The 23126-nt window shown below is 41.2% G+C and overlaps 1 protein-coding gene across 2 annotated transcripts in view; it reads left to right on the forward strand.

The window, feature by feature from the left end:
* GRM1 (glutamate metabotropic receptor 1) overlaps positions 1–23126 on the forward strand; it is a 2296169-nt gene that overhangs the window by 713841 nt on the left and 1559202 nt on the right. The window lies entirely within an intron of this gene.

The following is a 23126-nucleotide window of genomic DNA, read 5'->3' on the forward strand; positions in this document are numbered from 1 at the left end:
GGGCACCACAGGGCAGAGTAGGAGTCTCTCCAGAGACTCCAGGTGCTGGCAGAGAGAAGTCTTTGCTGTCCCTGAGACTTCAAACAACAGGAGGCAAGCTCTAGATCAAGCCCTTGGAGATTTCTTCCCAAGATGGAAGGCACACAAAGTCCAGTCTTTGCCCTCCTACTCTGGCAGAAGCAGCAACTGCAGGATAGCTCCACAAAGCACAGTCACAGGCAGGGCAGCTCTTCTTCCTCAGCTATTCAGCTGTTCTCCAGGCAGAGGTTCCTCTTGGTTCCAGAAGTGTTTCTAAAGTCTGTAGATTTGGGTGCCCTTCTTATACCCATTTTAGTCTTTGAAGTCACCTTTCTTCAAAGTGGACTCACACTTACTTGTGAAATCCTGCCTTGCCCAGGCAAGGCCTCAGACACACACCAGGGGGTTGGAGTCTGCATTGTCAGAGGCAGGCACAGTCCTTTCAGATGAGAGTGACCACTCCACCCCTCCCTCCTAGCAGAGATGGCTAATTAGGAAATGCAGGCTACACCCCAGCTCCCTTTGTGTCACTGTCTAGTGTGAGGTGAAAAACAACCCAACTGTCAAACTGAGCCAGACAGGGAATCCACAAACAAGGCAGAGTCACAGAGTGGTTTAAGTAAGAAAATGCTCACTTTCTAAAAGTGTCATTTTCAAACACACAATCTCAAAACCAACTTTACTAAAAGATGTATTTTTAAATTGTGAGTTCAGGGACCCCAAACTCCACATGTCCATCTACTCTCTATGGGAATCTACACTTTAATCATATTTAAAGGTAGCCCCCATATTATCCTATGAGAGAGACAGGCCTTGCAACAGTGACAAACAAAATTGGCAGTATTTCACTGTCAGGACATATAAACTACATTACTATATGTCCTACCTTATCCATACACTGCACCCTGCCCTTTGGGCTACCTAGGGCCTACCTTAGGGGTGCCTTACATGTAATAAAAGGGTAGGTTTAGGCCTGGCAAGTGGGTACACACGCCAAGTCGAATTTACAGTGTAAAAATACACACACAGACACTGCAGTGGCAGGTCTGAGACATGATTACAGGGTTACTTGTGTGGGTGGCACAACCAGTGCTGCAGGCCCACTAGTAACATTTGATTTACAGGCCCTGGGCACCTCTAGTGCACTTTACTAGGGACTTAACAGTAAAACAAATATGCCAATCATGGAGAACCAATTACATACACATTTTAAACAGGAGCACTTGCACTTTAGCACTGGTTAGCAGTGGTAAAGTGCCCAGAGTAATAAAAACAGCAAAATCAGAATCAAGCACACATCAATAACCTGGAGAACAGAGGCAAAAAGTTAAGGGAGACCACGCCAAGGATGAAAAGTCTAACATCTACCAACCTGTGTCTTGGCACCACCAATCATAATAGCTGAGACACATCCACCCAATTTGGTCTATTTACCTCAAACAGACTCTGCAGCTCCTATGGGAACTGAGTATGGTTTTGTGTGGTATTGGGGCTTGTTTCTCAATGCTCATCAAATCAGAGGGGCCCAACGAAAATTTACCTCCTGGACAAATTCAGGTCATCCATCAAAATAAGAAGAACGAAGGGGAAGGGCCCTTATCGTCAGTGTCATTTAATTTGGGCGAAAGAAACGCCTTCTGTACAATTGTTCTGTGGTTTGTCTCAAACTTTCCTGGGTAATGGTGGATCTGTGTTCTTGATGGTGTCTATGTCCTGGAATGGACCACACGTATGACCTGCACCAATCCACAGTAGTGGAATCAGCCTCCAGTTTAGTTGCTTGCAATCCTCTACTGAGTGCTTTACTGTTAGGCACTCATATTGCTGCACTCACTTGTGCTTTACCTCCCTGTGCTTCAGTCGCTGGTGTTCCCACAGGCACTACTCAGTTTCCAAGCGCATTGCATCAGCACCGCCCAATCTCATTCGGACGGCATGAGGAATATATCAAGCAGATCCCACCCCTCATGCCCTCGCTCTTTTCCTGTGGCTTAGTGACCCCGGAAAATAAATATGGAAAAGGCAGAAAATATCAAACACAAAATCTAACTCTGTTCCTATGGTGACTAATTTGGTACTCGAGTTTCAATAGGCATTTTTCATAGGTCGAGCTTGTTATTTTGCTAACGTTTGCATGTCTCCACATACCACTGTAGGAAGAGTGGCTGTTGCTCAGCATCTGTTTTATTCTAGGAATTGCTCTGTATTTCTTCAAATTAATCTAAGTTAAAAGTACCATCCTCATGAAAGAACTTCTCCCTTTGCTTGTTAGTGAGTCCCACCTACTCTTGTAAATATTTTCTCTTGCCTTTACTGTGTTGGTGATATAAAGTAGGAGATGGAGTCCCTATCGATCCGGGCTCACTACGCTTAGATTTTCCAGCACCCATCACTGTTCACTACAGTCTACATTGAATAAGAAAAAGGGTCTGCTGGCCGTGTGTCTGCAGCTCATTTCATGGAGCGAGTTAAGGAAGAAAATAGAAAAAGAGATAGGGTTCCCACAGTTATATTTCTTCTGATTGAACTACTGGGATGGATCAAAGGTAAGGTGCACTCCACACTGACACCAAAAGATCCCTTTCTGTTCAAAGCTTTTTTTTTTTACTTCCTTGAACACCAGGTTTGTGAAGGTGCCGGGGCGGCTGCATCAGAGAGCCTCCTTCTCACACATGCTCATTCTTTAAAGGTCTGTGCTTCAGGTCCTGGCACACCAGCCTATCTTCCCTTTTAACACATTATTAATAGAACCCACTTACTCTAACCATTGATTCACACTCATACGCATTCCTTTGTTCCCTGGTCTCCTCCTAATCCTACCTAACCAACCAACATATATTCCCTGTCGCCTACTGCTCGAATTACATTTGTGCACAACTTTTTAATAACACATTGACAGCCACATGCCATGCAAACCAAGCATGCAAATATGCAGTATGGTTCAACCTTTGGTTCAACAAGCTCATGCATGCATGCTCATGCTGTTTACTCAGTTCAGCAGGACCAGTGCTGTTTTACACTCCTTTCTGGTCCTCCTGGAGAAACCGCTCCCTTCTGGCACCTGCGGTCATTATGTGGAGTCCTGTCCATTGCTCTCATGTCTTCTCTATGTAGAGTTTTCTTATTAAAAGGGCACCATCAGCTAAAATAAAACACAACATATTGGGAAGCCAAAAAGTCTTGCATGCGTTTAATGCAAAATAGCAAGCAGCACGGCAAATAATTGGTAAACATTCTCATGACCACAGAACCTGCTCAAAAAGCTAGCTCGAGCATGTAAGCTAAAATGTGTCCAATTTTGCTTTGTTCTAAAACACTTGTTTTTGAATACAAGTCTATGGAGCATAAACATTTGATAAAAACTGTTACTTCAGCAAAACTATCTAATGAACAGAAGTGAGGATTTCCCCAAGGAGTGAATGCAAGAAGCCCTTCAAATGAAGATAAACAAACTTGAAAATACTGCTGAATTCACTGTACAGCTACATTCACGCTTGTGGTTGCCAACATTGAAAATGAGGCTAATGTTTACTACTAGATGCAGAAAATTGTCTCAAATAAAATTACTTTTAGGCCTACAGGAATCATGAAACCTAACATGCATTTAAGACTAAAGAGCACTAAAGCCTATAAAATTGATATTCAAATTTGATTATGTAATATATCACTGCGTGCTATAGTATGCATGTGCAAGGAACACTAATATAGTAAATTTATATTCAACTTGACAACCAACGCTCAAGAAATAGCATGTTTAATGCAAAACAGAACAGAATTTAGGTGGGCAGGAGACACAATGTGGAATTTGGTCAGATGAAAGATAAATTAGAGCAAGCATCTTGCCTTTAACGTTTTAACCCAAACGTTAAGTATATCATTAAAACTTGGTGATTGTACAAACATACTGTTATCTGTGCTACTCCAGGAAGATGAAATGATAATTATATTAATTTCCAGGAGCCCGAAGAAACTGAGAACAAATACTTAGTAATAAAAAGAGAAGTGTTAGTAGTATACTGGGCCATGTTTATAGGGAACCAACTTTTTGGTGAAAATGGACCACAAACCACTAAGAGATAGATAGGATGAAGTGACTGCAATTAATATCAAGTCACAAATGTGAGTGAGGGGTGGCAAGGCATACCGGGTTTCAAGAATAAAATCGCTAACTGCTTATCAAGAGTGAAAAATACGGAAGGAGAAGACAATAAAATTGTTGTGTCTGGTTACAGGTGGTGTGATTGGGAGGAAGAGTAAAGAAATAAATATATTTGCTGAAGAGTGTAGGAAATTTTTGAGAAATAAAGAGGAATGTTTGGGGAGTATAGTTTTGATCTTAAGGGTGGACAGACTGATTACTCCTAGTAGAGTGCGAGAAAAACTGAAAAATGTGACTCAAGAAGGACATTTGGGTTATGTAAAACTAAATAAAGGCTATAAGAAGATTATTGATAGCCATGGATTTATAGTCGAGTGGAGAGAATGGTAAACGTATTTGTGGAGTATAAAACTCGTAAGCCTAGGGTACATTTCTGAGAAAAAGAGATTTACCAACTAAACTATGGGAAGAAATATCACTTGAACTCTATAGGAGTTTGTGTTGGCCAGTATGTATCCTAAGTGATGGCCCAAAGTGATAATAGTGATTACTATTGAGAAGAATTCAGTTGTAAGGTTCTAAGGTGGATTTTTAAACAAGGAGGGATTCCTATACGGGTATAGTTGACTTAAAAGGAAATGGAGATGTATATGGAGCGTAGAGCACTTAGGCAAAATAAGTGTGCAATATACCACCTATTGCCAAATGGTATGAATATGAGGTGAATCAAAACTCTAAAGGGAAACATACAGCTGGCAAAAAGTATTGGGAATAAGTGTAAGAAACAAAAGTGATGTACAGACTAACACTGTACATGGTGACGGGAAGAACTCCATTTGAGTTGTTCAGGAATATGAACTCTAAGTAGGTCCTGCTTGGGAGAAAGAAGTTAAGGCAGAAGAGGATGCATCTTCTAAAGGGATGTGGAGAGAAAGAGAACACTGGGCAAGGTGAGGAGCCGGAAAATTGTGTTTGACAGAATCAGAGCAGTGAAAGTCACATGATGTAAGTGGAAGACTTGGTTACAACGAATCCTCCAGTAGGATAAAAGGTTTAGTCGAATTTTTCAGAACCAATCAGAGTGCTGGAGTTATTAAGCTGTGCGGTAAAAATTGCAGATAATCACATATGTAACAATAACAGGATTGTGACTGTAACAGGAATGCAAGACAGGATGGTCTTATGATGTGACATGGGGAAGTAGCAGGATAGAAACACAAGTGTCAAAATATGGATGAAGAGTGCTGCGATGGAAGAAAAATGGAAGATAATAACTTAGGAAAGAGTAAGAAGACGTGTGGGCATTCTAAATATTTGAAGGATTGTGTGGGTTAAGGTCTGGATTGATATCTTGACTTACAGGGCAGTCTTATACCGGTAGACGTGTATGTGCTACTGCTCAGATAAAGGACCATTTGCCAAGGTTACAACACTCCTTTACCTATATTTTTCTATGTTGTGTGTAAACAGTTCTACTTTGATAAAGGGATTGCTTTTAGTGTTAGGACATTCTTTATTTGTATTTCCAGCGTTATCGTCTTCTCAATTGACTTTACTTGTTACTTGCTGAGTAGAAGATGTGAGGTATGGATCTGTCTTCTTCTAAGGAGGATTATCTGCATCCTACAGAGAGAAGGCCAGTCCTGGGACGGAAGGTTGTAGCAACGCGGAATGGGGCGCTTTAAAGAATTTAAAATTATTATTGGGGATACCACCTTGTATCAGGATATTTATCTTAAAGTGTCCCCACTCGGTTAGCCAATCCATGATCCATACAAAATATGAACAGATTGCCATCAAAATGCAGCATGTCAGGAAAAATCATCAAAATGTGTATGGCAAAGACTTCTAAAAGTCATTTATGTGAGATGATTACAGAATGTAGAGATGCATATGTGCCCATAGACCAGCATTTTCACATATCTTCAACATTCTTCTATGTCACCCTGGAAGTGTTTATTTCACAAGAGAATACATGCTCAAAGTTCAGAAAACGACTATAGCAGCTAAGTGTACACAATGTTTGCACAGCGTGCTATGCAGATCACCTATTTGTCAAAATACTGCTAAGACGATGATCCAAACCTGTTTTGCACAAATTGCAAGAACGAATCCCTGTACAGATTGTATACTGATTTGTTGTGATCAACCCACGTGCAGATTTTTATTGTGAAGTCAGCTTAACCAACATCATCAATCACTAACGGTACCAGCATGTTATTTGTTGGCTGTTAGACTTTTCATCCTTGGCGTGGTCTCCCTTAACTTTTTGCCTCTGTTCCCCAGGTTGTTGATGTGTGCTGGACTCTGATTTTACTGTTTTTGTTACTCTGGGCACTTCACCACTGCTAACCAGTGCTAAAGTGCAAGTGCTCCTGTTTAAAATGGGTACGTAATTGGTTCTCCATGATTGGCATATTTGTTTTACTGTTAAGTCCCTAGTAAAGTGCACTAGAGGTGCCCAGGGCCTGTAAATCAAATGTTACTAGTGGGCCTGCAGCACTGGTTTTGCCACCCACATAAGTAACCCTGTAATCATGTCTCAGACCTGCCACTGCAGTGTCTGTGTGTGTATTTTTACACTATAAATTCGACTTGGCAAGTGTACCCACTTGTCAGGCCTAAACCTTCCCTTTTCTTACATGTAAGGCACCCCTAAGGTAGGCCCTAGGTAGCCCCAAGGGCAGGGTGCAGTGTATGGATAAGGTAGGACATATAGTAATGTGGTTTATATGTCCTGACAGTGAAATACTACCAACTTCGTTTTTCACTGTTGCAACGCCTGTCTCTCTCATAGGATAACATGGGGGCTACCTTTAAATATTATTAAAGTGTAGATTCCCCTAGAGAGTAGATGGACATGTGGAGTTTGGAGTCCCTGAACTCACAATTTAAAAATACATCTTTTAAAAAAGTTGATTTTAAGATTGTGCGTTTGAAAATGCCACTTTTAGAAAGTGAGCATTTTCTTGCTTAAACCATTTTGTGACTCTGCCTTGTTTGTGGATTCCCTGTCTGGGTCAGTTTGACAGTTGGGTTCTTTTTCACCTCACACTAGACAGTGACACAAAGGGAGCTGGGGTGTAACCTGCATTTCCTGATTAGCCATCTCTGCTAGGAGGGAGGGGTGGAATGGTCACTCTCATCTGAAAGGACTGTGCCTGCCTCTGACAATGCAGACTCCAACCCCCTGGTGTGTGTCTGAGGCCTTGCCTGGGCAAGGCAGGATTTCACAAGTAGGTGTGAGTCACCTTTGAAGAAAGGTGACTTCAAAGGCTAAAATGGATATAAGAAGGGCACCCAAATCTACAGACTTTAGAAACACTTCTGGAACCAAGAGGAACCTCTGCCTGGAGAAGAGCTGATAGCTGAGGAAGAAGTGCTGCCCTGCCTGTGCTTTGTGGAGCTTTCCTGCAGTGCTGCTTCTGCCAGAGTAAGAGGGCAAAGACTGGACTTTTTGTGCCTTCCATCTTGTGAAGAAATCTCCAAGGGCTTGAGTTAGAGCTTACCTCCTATTGTTTGAAGTCTCAGGGACAGCAAAGACTTCTCTCTGCCAGCACCTGGAATCTCTGGAGAGACTCCTGCTCCGACAAGTGGTGCCCTATCCAGTCCCTGGGCCCTTGAAAGGAAAGCTGGTGGAAATCCAAGGAAATCGACTTCGGACGACTCCGGACCGACGGCGCTGCTGAATCCGGTAACGCCGCCTGCACCAGACGCTGTGACCTTCGCTGGAATGCGGCGCTCTTCGCAGGCCCGATGCCGCTGCAGCCCCGATGAAGTCCGCGACGCCGCGATGAAGTCCGGGACGCCGCTCGAAGTGCACGGATTCAACGTTTCGCACAGACGCCGCGATCCCCGACTTCGCGCATCGGCTTGTTTTCACTCTTCACCTAAGGTACTGTACTTGGGGGTCTACACGACTCCGTGTCCGGCGCCGCTGGTGTCGGCTTGTTGGGAACGACTCCGTCACGACGCTGTGTTAACATCTCATCAAAGCACTTTTGTTTCTAAGTGCTATTTTTGAGTTTAATCTCTAAAAATTCATAACTTGACTTGTGTATGTCAGATTTTTGTCGTTTTGGTCTTGTTTTGTTTAGATAAATATTTCCTATTTTTCTAAACTGGTGTTGTGTCATTTTGTAGTGTTCTCATTAAGTTACTGTGTGTGTTGGTACAAATACTTTACACCTAGCACTCTGAGGTTAAGCCTACTGCTCTGCCAAGCTACCAAGGGGGTAAGCAGGGGTTAGCTGAGGGTGATTCTCTTTTACCCTGACTAGAGTGAGGGTCCTTGCTTGAACAGGGGGTAACCTGACTGTCAACCAAAGACCCCATTTCTAACATTGGCATTTCTAAATGTTTGTCTTTTTGCTGAACTTGTCTCTGTGACGATAAAATCGTAGTTAAGTAAAACATTCTTGTCCCGTTTAATAGAAACACAACACTTTTTGCTCTCCAGCCTTTTTTATAGATAATATTCCCATGACTGTGTTTTTGCTGAGGCAGTGTCATCGAAGTTCCATAGAACTCTATGTATTTTCAAAACAGTTATTAGAAAGTCTTGTAACATATTCTATTATCATTTGAATGATGTATTTATTGTAAGTTTGAAAATACTCTATTCATTTGTGGTGGAAATGCTCACAAAAACTATGTCCTTCGTTTTGTCACACACAAATAGGTGTTGTACTCACTGCTAATATTTAACACATTTTGGTCTGTATTTAAATTGCCTTCGACTTTCAGTTCGGTGTCTGTGACAACAGAAGTGTGATTTTCACTCGATTTTACAGCTGTAGGGGCCAAAGACGACTTTTAAACAGTTATTGCATTTCTGGAAAGTGACGGCCACACATGCTCTGCTTTTAGAGCTCCAACTCTGCATCTGTATCTGTGCATCCCTCGTCAAGGCACATAGGCACAATGCTGGGCATCAGAGAAAAAAAAAAAAAAACGTGATGCATAGATGTATAGTTCCAAATGTATCACGTTCTACTGAAAATACATAACACGGCATTTGGGAGATTTGCTAGCATGGGTTTTGAATATGGATGCGGAAGACAATCAAAATTCCATGAAATTCCATGTATGTTGCTGCCTTGAAATTTCACACCATCTCTCAGCAGGTGGATGTGTTTAAGCAGAAAACGTGCTGTGGAAGCAGAAAATATTTTGCGGGAGACATTCTCGCCACAAACAGTCGTCTTACTGGTATTTGGCTTGACTGTTGAATGCCAGGTGCGCCTTCACGTGCAAGATAATGCAACAGTCTAGTTGAAAACCTTTGCAGCATTACTCGTAGTTTCTGTATAATTACATTTTGCCTTCACGTACCTAAGGTTGAATGAATTGCAATGTTGCCTTTAGGCACACTTATTTCATTTATTGATTTTATATAATGTTTTTATAGCTCTCCTACACAAATAGGAAATGAATGTGAGTCAGGCGAAGAAGGTGGCGGATTCCAGCGAGTGCTTGCACATCTGCAAAGCGTATGTCAATAGTGAAATCCGAGCGAAGTCATAAAATTTAAACAGTATGGTGTTGGGTGCCAGGTTAGCCCTAACATCTGCCACCACAGGTGTCGGAGGGCCACACACTGAAGAGTGGGTGGTTGCCTAAATTTTGAAAGAAGAGTGGCCAGGGCACACCAATAGCATTAATCCTGATCCTGATAATGTTCAAGAATAAATAGAAAGTTCGTTCTTGGAAGATGATGTGAAGATATTTATTATAAGTGCAGGTAGAAAGTAGAAATCTCAATCAAAAAGACTGCGTTGTACAAAATGACCATGTGTCCAGAGCAGCCAGATGGTGATAAATGGTCAAAGTTACAATAGGATGTTCGAATGTAACAATAAGTCCATACAGCAAAACAGCCAACACGTGTTTCGTCTTCAAGACTTTGTCAAGGCTTCAGATGTATATAAAACATTATATGTAAACACGATAGGTACATAGATCAAGCTGCTGGTAGTCATGAGTCCTTGGGAGAAATCAAATAGTATAGACAAATGATGGCCATGATAAGCCTCAAGTATTTGTGGAGCGAATAAACCTGTGCCGTGCGCGTCGGGGTTTTGGCATTACAGAATATCTTAGATCAATTCTCAGATGCATGTGTCAGATTTAGGGTGGAAGCCAACGTTGCCAAAACTAAATTAATGACGTTCCGACCGCACAAATCCTTTAGAGGGAAGGTTAGTCTTGAATTTGGCAACCTGAAAAAGGTCAATGAATTTGACTAGTTAGGTGTTAGGCTGGCAAACATCTATCCTGGACCCCCCAAATAACAAAAAGACAAATGTCCTTACAACTTATTGAGGCTACAATTAGAAAGAAATTAAATGAAACTAACTTCAGACCAATTTCATTGGTCTTTTCAAATTTAACGGAACAATGGACTTTGTGCAGCTCCTTATGGATTTGTAACCAATGGTAATTGGTCTTATAATACAGACAATCCTTGATAAAGCTAGTAGGCTTGTTTTATATAATAAGTTGTTAACCCCCTGGGGAATCTAATAGGCATTTCTTATATTTTGACTTAGAGACCCCCTGAAAGCAGTTAGGCCTGTTTTATTTAAAATTCCATTCCATTATATTGTGATGTTCTATGTGGTATGGGGTGGTAGGTTTACAAATTGGGGGTCATGGCCAGTAGTGGTCAAATGTCATTTCAGACTGTAACCAAAAGTAAATCCATCTGCCTGCTGTATATATTTGTAAAATTAATGAATGATATTTATCAGTGTATGTAATAAATGCATTTTTCCATTTTCAAAGAAAAGGCACTGACGGGACAGTCTTTTAGTGTTGTTTGAGTTGTTGCTGTGTACCCAGTTGATGGAGATTACTACCCCACAACACCTCCCTTGAGCATGCCTTGGACTGCTCTGCTTCGCTTCTGTGAAAGAGTCAAGCACTACAACTGGGTGCGTGGTTCCCAGTGAGTTGACAATTGTAGACCTAGTACTTCTGCAGACCTCACAACCGGCACACCCAATGCCCTAATTTTGTACAGTGATGAAAACATGCTTCACTTGTTGACACGCTCAAGAGAGGTAAGAAAGGGAATTTGGAGGTTTTTAGAACTGACTGAGTAGCACCAGTGTCAGTAGGACAGATTGTATATTTACCATTAATGGCACAGCCTACATAGGGACCTTTTTGATCTATTGGGACTGAAGTATTCATGGCACAATCGGAATCTCTTGGGCTGTCCTAAAACTCAGGATAGGCCTTTTGAGAAATCTGATGAATTTCAGGTTGATGGGGGGACTTGTGTATTACATGTGGTATTGTGACAGTCTCGCTTCCTGTGCCCTAGCTGGCCACAAGCAAACCATGAACGTCCAGATTCTGGAGACTCCCCCCTATCCCTTCCATGTCCTTTCCAAGTTTTCCTGCCACCCTGTCCTCCTCTCCATTCGTCATTTTATTCACCCCTTAGTGGAGTTCAATGTGTTGTTCCATTGACCGTTCCCTGCATGTTTTACAACTTCAATCAAATTAACTTTTATTCCACATTCACTTAGTTTCTTTCCTATGAGACCCTGCACAACATTTGACCAGGGGTACAATAGCCCAACTAAAGAACAGATACTGTGATTACATCCTGGATAGATGGATGTCTTCATCTGCACTTGTTCGCTTTATCATTGATATTAAATATGTCCCAGTCTTTGAACAGTTTCTGGTGTGACTAGAGCCCCCTCTACCAAGATCCTTGTTTTTAAAATGTAGATATAGAACCTTGCTAATTAATAGGTTTAGAAACAAATGCAGCACAAGCTCCATCATGCCTACGTGTTCTGCATGCTTATTATGCATTGAAACTATGGTTCATTTCATGTTTTTCTGCCCTGCTTTTGTGAAGGCCGGAGGAATGTGGCTGATTCCAATATGGTGAATATCCATAACAAGACTCTCAGATTCCATGTCCATACTAACCTCTTAAAATACTGAGTGGGTTGTGTGGTCTGTATCAAGATACTTACTTCAGGCCTGGTGCTGCAGATGACAAATTACAAATGCTGTTTAATGGACCCGAGTTTAAGCCAGGGCTATACGCACTGGAATAAATCTATGAGATGCTGTTAAAACATGCCCCCCACCCCCCCGGGAATGCACTTTTTGCACTTTAAATTTAATATCAAGCATATGCACTTTGTTGTAGGATATTAGGGTCTCTGTGTATTGACATTGCAAGATTATTCCTATACATTTGTGATGCCAAACTTTGGGGGACGATCATTTGTCATATGACCTCTTACGATAATGTATTTGGCAATGCCTTAGAATAATTTGTAATTATGTACCCGTTAAAAGTCGAAATGTTATTTGAACCTAGTATAGGCCTTGTTTTTGGGAAGTTGACAAAATACCCCTTTCATCGTCTTGGAATGTACCACCTGCACTGGAAAGGCATTATAGTACATGCACTTTGTGTCGGACAGTTGCCAGGCCAGGGGAAGATAATTACCGATTGCCTTGTGATGTACTACATGCACTTTAAATTGGGAAAAAAAAAACACTTAAGTACATGCACTTTATGGTGGACAATTGCCAGGTCAGGGGAAGAAAATCGACTGAGTGACTTATCATGTGAAAGAATCTGACAAAGTATCTGGAATAAGCCCTAAGGGGAAGATAATCCGCTGTATCATTTATAATGTGAAAGAATGTGGTAAAGTATTTGAAATGAGCTGCAACCATGTGTGTGTTTTTAGTTGGAATGTTGTTAACATTTTTAACTGCTATTGAATATACATGTGATGTTTTACTGTATTGTTTTATGATTTGAATAGTTTGATGTGATTTTGACGGTTTGTGTATATCGCTTTTATGTATGTGTTTTATGGGAAATTAATCTCATCTTCCACTATTTGAAAATAGCAGAAACAAGCCTGTGGAATATCTGTACTCATCCAGGAGAAAATTCATTCAAAAGAAAAATATCCAAAGGAATTTTAAATACAGCCGCTGTAAAGTCGGAAGTACTATGCAATCAATGCACGTTTCTCTGCCAGGTGTAAATTTATATTGGCAGTACACGGTGGCTACATGTGAATTAATTTTCTTATGGAATCTTCAGTTTTGCAATGAGCAACATAACGCGATTTAATCTCTTTGATTAAGGATTTTGTTCGGGTTTCATGCCCAGCTCAATAACAGTTCAATCATAACTTAAAAACAAAACGAAATTATTTCCTTTGAGGTAAAGGTGCCTTATCATCTAACAAACTTAAGCCCATATTTAGACTTTTTTAGGGCCACATTTGTTACAGCTTTCAACACAAAATCGGCGCAAACTTCCAAAATATAATTGTATTTTGTGAGTTTGCGCCACTCTTGCGTAAAAAAATGACACAAATGCGGTGCTAAAAAAGTATAAATATGGGCCTTAGGGCCTGATTTGGATCTTGGCTGAGGGGAATAACCCTTCACAAACGTGAGGGATATCCCGTCCTCCGTATACTGATTCCATTAGATTCTATGTATTAATAAGTATTCCATTGGTCAAAATCTAAATCAGGGCCTTAGACAATTGTCCTCTGAGGGGTAATGGCAGCTTTTTGTATCCAAATTGTACTTATCCGCTATAATGTTAAATTCAGGATCAATGTGATCCTCTTGCAATTAGTTTCCAAATATCAGTTCTTAACAGCAACTTCGTTACACTACCTGGGGCCATATTACACAAGTGCCCCGTGGGTGCAACCGGCATGTGAGCCTGCTTTGTGCGCCACCGGGCACTTTGGTATTACCGAAGGGTTGCAAATACTTGTGCGACCTCTTTTGTAAAACTGATAGTGCTGGCGCACAAGTAGTGTGAGCACCATCTTGGAATGGCATTCCCCTCTTTGCATGGGAGCGTGGCAACTGTGGGAATCTCTTTGCCTTTGCACCTGCACATAGTATGGACCTGGGTGAAAATGCAAAGAAGCTGTCAGTAGGGGCACTGATTCACTGTCAGTGTGCACCCTGAGGGCAGCCATAAATTCTCATTAATGTAGGATTGCTCCTTGAAAAGTTCTGTGCAATTTGTTAATGCCCCAAAAACATAATTTCTCCCTGTTAACTTTGCTGGGGCATTTTGGGATGAGCTACAGAAAATCTGCTGGTTGGAAATACACCAAATTCGGCTTGCCCAGAAACCAATTTCTTTTGTGCGGCTTCTCAATTTTGTCGTAAATCTGTTCATCGGCCCAGAAAAGACATGGTACTAAGCAATGTATGGATGGCTTTGTTCCTTGAGATAACCACTCCATAGAAGAGGTCAAGCTGCACTTCATACAAATAGCTTTTTACTTTTGCTATTAGCGTATTGGATGAATACACGTTAAATTTTGCATTTGCTTAGTTTTTTATTTATGATGTTGAGTAACTCAGCCAGAGAAGAGCCCAAAGTTGTTTAGGAGACACATTTTTGCTTTTTGCTGCAACAAAAGCTGCAGAACAGAATTACAACAGCCTTGGCAGTAATGTACAATTGTACTCTAAATAGGTACCTTCTCACAGTCTAGTGTAAATTTATTACGTAGATTTTGAGAAATTTCCTGAAGAAAATGGATCGAATTCAGCTTTGACGAAGTAATATTGCCATTTATTTCGCAAATTATTTGAGGAGTAGGCCCTTAAATCCTCAGGACCACAGTACAATTGTGCATGCTGCAGTATTGTTAGCTACACCCCAGTGTTGATGCTTCCTTGCAACAATTGTTTTGCCATCTTTTTCGTCTATGAAAAGCGCATTTACTGTGAACTCATGGTATTGCGATTGGACTGATGCCTTTGCTATGTAACAGACTCTTTATTTTGCCTGTATTCGCAATTACAATGCCATGGGTTCAGAGAATCAGTTTTGATGTTGAAGTTTGTACAGAAGTCTAATATGACAACAAAGATCAAAGCTCCTTGGAGGTCATCAATGTTTAGTCGTTGAAGTGGCAGATATGATACTTGTGTGGCTTTTACTTATTGATGTATTTAATTCATTTATGCATTCGACATTTTTCTATACAGCACTAACACTTGCGATACTTATGTACTTTACAAATAATAACTGTTACAGATTTCAGATCATAAGACAACAATAAGATATAGAGTTAACAATAAACAGAAGCTAGGTATCAATTTTCAGAGCATCAGGGCAAAGAAAATATAGCGTTAGAAAGCTAACACTGACACGTGTTTTTATATGAATCTGAGTACAAACAACCATTATATTATTACATGCTCATTCTGACTTGGTGATTTGAGACTTTTTCTTTTGGCAAAATTGTCTGAAGGGGCTGGATTTATAAGAATTAGGCTGATTCATTATTGCTCTGAAGAAGTTCTGTTGCACTCTTTTCTTCTGGATATTGCGTTTACCAGACTTGATGGATGTTGGACTTTGAATAACGTGCTCCCTGGTTGGGTCCCTTTAGAGATTTGGAACCAGATTGCATGCTTAAGGTTAGAACGTCCAGACTCGGAAGAAGAGGGCATAACTGAGGAAGGAATATCAGTTAGTCGAGGAGTATGCTTTTGGTGGCATCAATTAGATGATCTGGTGTGAAGAAGTACAATGGGGATCCAGGCATGCTCTGCCTAATTCATTGGTGGACAGAAGGTGATGGTGATATTTAGCTTCATAGCCGACTATTTGTCTACTTCATACAGCGACACCCTTGTTCTGTCTCAGATATGTGCACGGAGGTGCGGGAGTGTTACTTCACCCCTGCATTCCCAAGGGGAAGGGGGTGTCAAGTTGAGATGGTAAGCTAAATCGTGATATCCGCGTGTTTAAAGGCAGAAGGGAAGGTTTTTTTTAAAGCGTGCCTATTCTTGTATCAAAGAAACTCTCTCCCAACTCCAGATCTGAAAGAGAGAAGGCATCAATTATAAAATGAGAAATAACCAAACGGGGGCATTCTCCCTGTCAAAGCGTCTTATTCACAACCGGTGTCATGGATTGTCCCATTTGAACCTTTACCAATGACTGTAGTTTTCTGTGTGTTGGTCTGTTATGAATCTCTCACAGGTACAAGCCACGCCGATGACTTAAAATGAGTATGAGGTGACAACGTCTGCCGCGTAAAATCTACTAGAGCGCTCTGTGCTTAGCAGACTGTGCCAGACTGAAGCACCGAGCCGCCTGTGGGCAAAGGGAGAAACAGGGGTTGAGAGAGACTGGAATGTTTAATCTTACATCGTACTTTGATCAATGCAAAATGTACAATTGTTCATGTGATCATTTGGAATGGTTTTCATTTGGAGAGAGTGTGCAAATGTTCATGTGCTGTTTCCACCTTCACATTTGAAGAATTTCTTCCTTTGATATGCCGTTTCTTGCAATCTAGAAACCGTAGCTGATAACGCATACATGATCGAAAATATCCTTGTTTGTCCTACATTGCATCACTTACCTCCTTGACATAGAAGTATGGTATACCTGTGAAGTGATAAAAATGCAGCAATTTATACTACCGAGCAAGGCATTTTATTGATAGAATGGTGCCTTGATAACCAGTCCGATAATAATGCATACTCCCACAAGTAAACATTGTCTATAGTAAGGTGTGCTGACAAAAATCTATTCTTTCACAGATACCCAGCATAGGTAGTGTGTCTGCGCCAACCCCTGCATTCCACTTACCTACCAGCGGTTTCGGTGAATGTGAAGGAGCTTACTAAGGGAGAAACAAGGGAGTCGTCATACATTGTCGCATCGGACACCAGAGCCACATTTCCCCATGCTTTATGCTCCTCGCTTGTTTTCATGTGAGAAAAAGAATTATGTGCTGAACTTTTTGTCTTGCTTCCCTGTTTTTGCTAAGAAGCGGCCTTCAGCACCAAATTTCAGAGAAATAATAAAAAATGGCTTTTAGACTGTTCTGGCACTTCACTCTCATAACAGCACCTCTGCATAAGAATGCTGTGCGCTATCTGTCCTTGGGGGTCTTTATCTGGAATTCTCTCAACCTCTGGAAAATTCTGATTTTTTCCTTCTCAGAGAACCACTACACATATAGCTCTTTGACTAATCTCTGTAAGATTCTTCAGCAATTGGCTATTCACGCTGAGTATTGACCCCTTAAAAACAACTCAGCTAAACATAACAAGAACATCCTCCATGATCTGCCGCAGATAAGTAACTACGTTTCACCAAATTTATGATTCATTGAAGCAGACCTGCGCACAACTAAAGTCTGGAATTACAAGGTACCATTAAAATCTGGGTTTAAAAGCTGAGGTTGTGGACCTCTATCTTCCATTGATTCGTACATATGAATATGCATAAATGGAGAATGATTAAGAGTTTGGGGGAATTCCAAGTGTAGATTCCCAGTGGCCAGAATTACCATTACTGGCTGGTATTTCCACAAGGAATTCTACCTAATATGAGTTAAGACACCTCATAATTGGGAATAACCATGCAGACACAGACTTACTATGCATCATTTTTGATCGTCATCCCTATTCTGAGGAGTTTAATGCTCCCATTTACCACCTGCTTTAGGCAGGTGGTAAAAGGACGCAGTGGTGTCCATGGCCGGTGGGTAGAGGGAGGTGGCTTAGAGAGCATGAGACGGAAAGGGAAGAATAGCTTTGACAAATAAAAAGCTTGGCTGGGATTGGGGACAAGGCTTCGCTGCTACCAAAGTCTCATGAGATTGTACTGGCAGGAATTTCTAGATAGTAAAATGGGGCTGGTGTTCATGTACCTGGGAAAACTGGATACAAGAACACTGTGCCATTCATGATCAGGTAGAGCAGAGTCCTGCACAGGGATACCTCTACACCACTAGAATTATGCAATTTTGCAGGAAAGGTGATTTTCACATAATTAATCTTTTGCCACAATTGTCACATAATCCATCATGTGCCGCATAATCTGCAGATCTTAACAAAAAAGTTTTGGATCAAAATTTACTAAACATATGGCAAATCAGGTTCCTGCGCACTGGAAGGCTTTTCGCAAAGTTTGGCTGGTCATCTTTCAATTTCTTATTTCTGCATTTGGGTGTTAAGTTTGTACTAATTAAGTCCAACTCTTTCCTCAAGACACTGTTACCAGGAGTACAGACAACAAAATAATGAAGTTATACTATCACAAAATGTGCCACATTATTCCACATAATATGTCTTTTGCTGCCGCATAACTTAATCAACCCTGCGACTTATTTTTCTCCTCCTCTGCTACATGATTCCAGTGGCCTTGCTTTTGACCAAGGCCATATGAGTAGATATTTTATTTGAGGAGCGAGATGCCAGGTGCAAACATTATGTATTGTAAACTTCATGCACCGACTCATGGGGCAGGGGAAAAAAACCTGGGAATCATTATAAGTGGCCTTTGGATCACCCTTTAAAAGGTTGTCTGCGGGAATAGGTTTCCACTTCTCTCTCTCGGAGTACATTCGGATAGGGAAGGGTATGCCTTTGTATGGGGGTATTACATTTGCTAGTCTTTAACAAATATTTTTTTTTTCTATAGATATGATTTTTTTTTTTTACATACGAGGAATGTCTCTTTTTTTTTCTCCTGCCAACGTTTTTCATTCCATAGTTTTCCCCTGCTCGAGCAGAAAAATGCCTTATGGCAACTGTGAAACTGGAGTTTTGGCTACTGCAGAATGTGCTGCTTGAGCTGCTTCAACCTTAAAAACTGCAGGAAAAATATATTTGAGCAGGTGTCTTGTGTAACTGTTTTTCACACAATTTTCACCGGACAACTGTCCAAGCATATTTTGTGTATTTTTCACTAAAGTTAGACATGGAAAATTAGCATATCTCTCACAGCACCATAAACCCAAATTCTGTTTACATGTTGACATGTTGCTGGAGGCATGATTAAGTTGTAATTCCATCAGCCTCAGAAGACAAGCCTGTTAGGGGAATACTTCTAGATATATCTTCTCCAGTCAGTTGGCTCATTGCATGTTAAGTGCTGTCAGAATTATCTGCATATGTGCTTTGAAGCCTATATTGAAAGTTAGGTATGTAAATCTGTTCCTCCATCACGCACACTCGATGTGAAGAGAGCAAAGCTTTCCGCATAATCCTTCAAAGAGAAAGCTTTTTCATCTCTTCGGTTGTTCAGTGCACTCCTTTGTACGAAGGGAAAGGAGTATGAACTAAACTTCAGATGGAAACGTTTTATGCAAAATGTGCATAGTTTTTTCCTTTTCGTTACCTATTTTATTATACAAATATTCAAAATTACATAGATTTTGACACATATTTGTGAGAGTTTCAAATACGGAAATGCCATTAGTTTAGGAAAAATTGGGCCTACTTCACTTTCCATTAAAGAATTGTTAAAATATTAAGGGTCAGATTTACAAGGCCATAGTCCGTACTTGCGCCATGTTAGCATCATTTGTTTTCATGCTAATGAGGCTCAGCGAGGCAAAAATCACCACGCCATATTTACAAAGTGGCTCAATGCAAGCACTGGGCCACTTTGTGACCTCTTGCGACAAATTATACCTGGCCAGGCATAATGTATGCAAGTGGGCATTCTGGCATTGGGAGGCCAGCAAAAATGGTGCAATGAATTCTGCAAGATTTCATTGCACCATTTTTAGTGTCATTTTAATGCCTGCTCAAAGCAGGCGGTAAAAGGACATAACTATTAAAATCAATGTGCCTCCTTGCACTTTGCTCCACTAGTGTCAACATTTTTGACACTAGTGGAGCAAAGCACCACAATAGCATAGAACATTTTGACACTATTGGCCTAATGTGCGCCATGGTGCGCCGTGTTGTAAATATGGCACAGCCATGGTGTCGTTAGGAGGTGGTGGGTGGGCTCTGGCTCATCAGTACTGATGCACCAGATTCTTGTAAATCTGGATCTAAAGGGCATATTTACATGCCCCTTGCGCCACCTTAGTGCTCCCATAATGCCGCCATCGTGTCACTTTTTTTATGCTAAGGCAGTGCAAAGGTGACGTTTCCCCTGTGCCAGATTTACAAAGTGGCGCAATGCAAGCATTTTGTCACTTTGAAAATCCCTTGCACAACATTATGCCTGCACCAGGCATAATATATGCAAGGGGGTGTTCTGACGCAGGGAGGCCTGAAAAAATGGCACAGTGAAATTTATTAAGGTCACTGCCCCATTTTTTCCATCATTTCTAATGCCTGATCAAGGCAGGCGTTTAAATGACACACTCATTAAATCAGTGGGCCTCCCTGTGCTTTCCTGCTCTAGCATGAAAATAGTTGATGCTAGTGCAGCAAAGCGCCACAACAGCTTAAAAAATTCTGAAGCTGCTGTGGTAACGACACCATGGTGCTCTGTATTGTAAATACAGCGCAACCATGGTTTCGCTGGTGGGGCAAGAGCGACGCAAGAGAAGTGGTGCATCGGGACCGATGCACCACTTTCTCATAAATATGCCCCAGAGAAGGCCAAAGTGAGAATTTGTTACTAATTGACTTGCGGACGCAACACACATTTTAAGACCATGCAGCAAAATGATCATAACCCATGATATGGACATTGATAACTTTATAACACATTAAACTATGTGAAGACGCTGTTAAGACAGCAATATAGAGGGAGCTGTGGGACCTTCTTTTCCCTGTAGCCTGAATCCCAGCTCAGCTCCCATTGGAAGCGAACAGATGCGCGCGCACTTGAACACCTAAATTGCAGAGTGGGTTGAGTAGCTGGAACAATTATAGTTCTCCTCGCTGAAGGGAGATAATGACACTGATGATACCTTACACGTTCCCTAACCATTGTGATTTATCCCACAAAATATTGGGTTGTTACTCAGACTTATTTCTGTCGTGACCTAATTTCTCTGAAAAGTCACAGCATTTAAAAATGTGCATTGAAAAGACAACACAGAAGAGGCACATCGCGGGCCGTGGGCGTGTTAAACAGCTTTCAATGTGCTGTAGCTTTGCTTATGCACTGCATAATTGATCGTAAAGTAAGCTGTACTCCTTAATTTCAGGAAAATGCCTCTTTGCCTAAATCTGAAGCATGCAAAGATAATTCCTTGAAATACTCTGGTTAAAGTAGTCTTTACAGAAAAAAGCTGCAAGCATTGATCGCAATGGAAAAAAATCAGACATTCTTTGACTGCTGAAACTTTCCCCTTTTTGGTAGCCTCAGGCCCATATATTTTTTTTTTTGCGCGCATTTGCATCGTTTTTTTACGCAAAATAGGCACAAACACAAAATACAACTGAATTTTGTAAGTTTGCACTGATTTTCCATCAAAAAACGACGCAAATGCGACTCAAAAAAGTATAAATATGGGCCTCAGTTTTTGCCCGAGACCCTGGGTCCTACGCCCTCCTCCGTGCAAACTGTAGAATAAACTGTAGAATAAACTTGGGAATTAAAATCGAGGCCTTGGTGGCCAGGGCACAAGTCGGGGATGGACTGGGCGGACGGAGTCCCCCCACTATTTGTAGAGCTGTGACTCCATTCCTCTTACTGAGACTGAAGGAGGCTAATAGGTGTCACCTGATTTCCCAGTACTGCAGCTGCTTGCATTTACCAGCACTGAATTTGTAAATCCTGGTCTGAGGGTGTTTTAGAAAACCCCTTCCTACTGGCAGCATCCTCTTTTTTATGAAAGAAGCCTGATAGGAGGTTGCTTTTAATCTCTTATCTGAAAAGACCGTCACACCATAAAGCATTCTATTGCCTAACAAGGGGCCGGATTTATCATTCTTTCATGTGGCTCCTCGCAACAAGCCACCTTGCTGCACTGCATCAAACGGAAAAGGCAGGAATGTGCCATGTTTACCATTGAACAGTGCATTCCTGTCCTTTCCTAGCGCTAGCCCACTTTTGGCTGTCTAGCTCCAACACAGACACCTGTGTGCCATAGTGCAAGGGTGCCTGCGTTTTAAGCAGGATTTGTTTTGTGCGGGAAGGGACACCTTCCTGTACAAAAATAATACTGAGAGGAGAGGCATTTTCCTCTTTCTTTGTGTGCTGCGGAATGCAGAAAGAAGAAAAAAATGGAAAAATAAAGACATTTACGCCTCACTTGAGGAGGTGTAGCATTTTGGCACATTTCCAGGTTTACGACTAATGGCAAATCTGGGAATGTGCCAAAAGAATGAGTGGATGAATGGGAACACCCACACTCCACCATGGAACGCCTCCCTGCTGCAGAGTATGGCAAGGAGTGATTTGTGCTGCCTTGTGTTACTCCAGATTTATCAAGTCATGCAGGGCCAGACATAGGGCCTGATTCTAACTTTGGAGGACGGTGTTAAACCGTCCCAAAAGTGGCGGATATACCACTTACCGTATTACGAGTCCATTATATCCTATGGAACTCGTAATACGGTAGGTGGTATATCCGCCACTTTTGGGACGGTTTAACACCGTCCTCCAAAGTTAGAATCAGGCCCAAAGTGCCCTTGCGTTGCCTGATAAATCTCACTTAGGGTTTGTGTCACCTTTGTGCCCCTCGCATGGCGCACCGGTGACACAAAATCTTGAAAAATCTGGCCCTGGGTGTATAAACAGAATATTGGAACCAAAAATATTGCAGACAAAATATCGTGTCAAGAATATTGATGACAAAAATATTGGGAAGTTAAGTTTCTATAGGTAATTACATTTTTATTATATATAACTCTACATATGTGTGCCTTGACAAAATATATATATAATCAAGGTACATAGATGTGGATTTAAGAATAGTAAATCTATACTTAGCTATTTGTACTGATCTTCCCAATATTTTGGTACTCAATATTTTTGCCATGATATTCTGTCTACACAATATTTGGGGTTCCAATATTCTGTCAGTGATCCCCCAACAAACTGCAAATGTGCTTTGTAGTTGGATAAAGAACACTATAACAAAAATAACATGAAGCAATAGCAAGTTTGAATGCCCAGCACATATTCCTCACTCCCTGAACGCAGTTTAAACATTTAATAGCAAGTTCCACACCTCTTATTAAAAAAGGTTAAGTTGAATTACACAATAATATGTGGAAAAAAGACAAGAGATTTATAAAAGGAAAA

This window comes from Pleurodeles waltl, chromosome 5, assembly GCF_031143425.1.
Source record: "Pleurodeles waltl isolate 20211129_DDA chromosome 5, aPleWal1.hap1.20221129, whole genome shotgun sequence".
Classification (NCBI taxonomy): Eukaryota; Metazoa; Chordata; class Amphibia; order Caudata; family Salamandridae; genus Pleurodeles; species Pleurodeles waltl.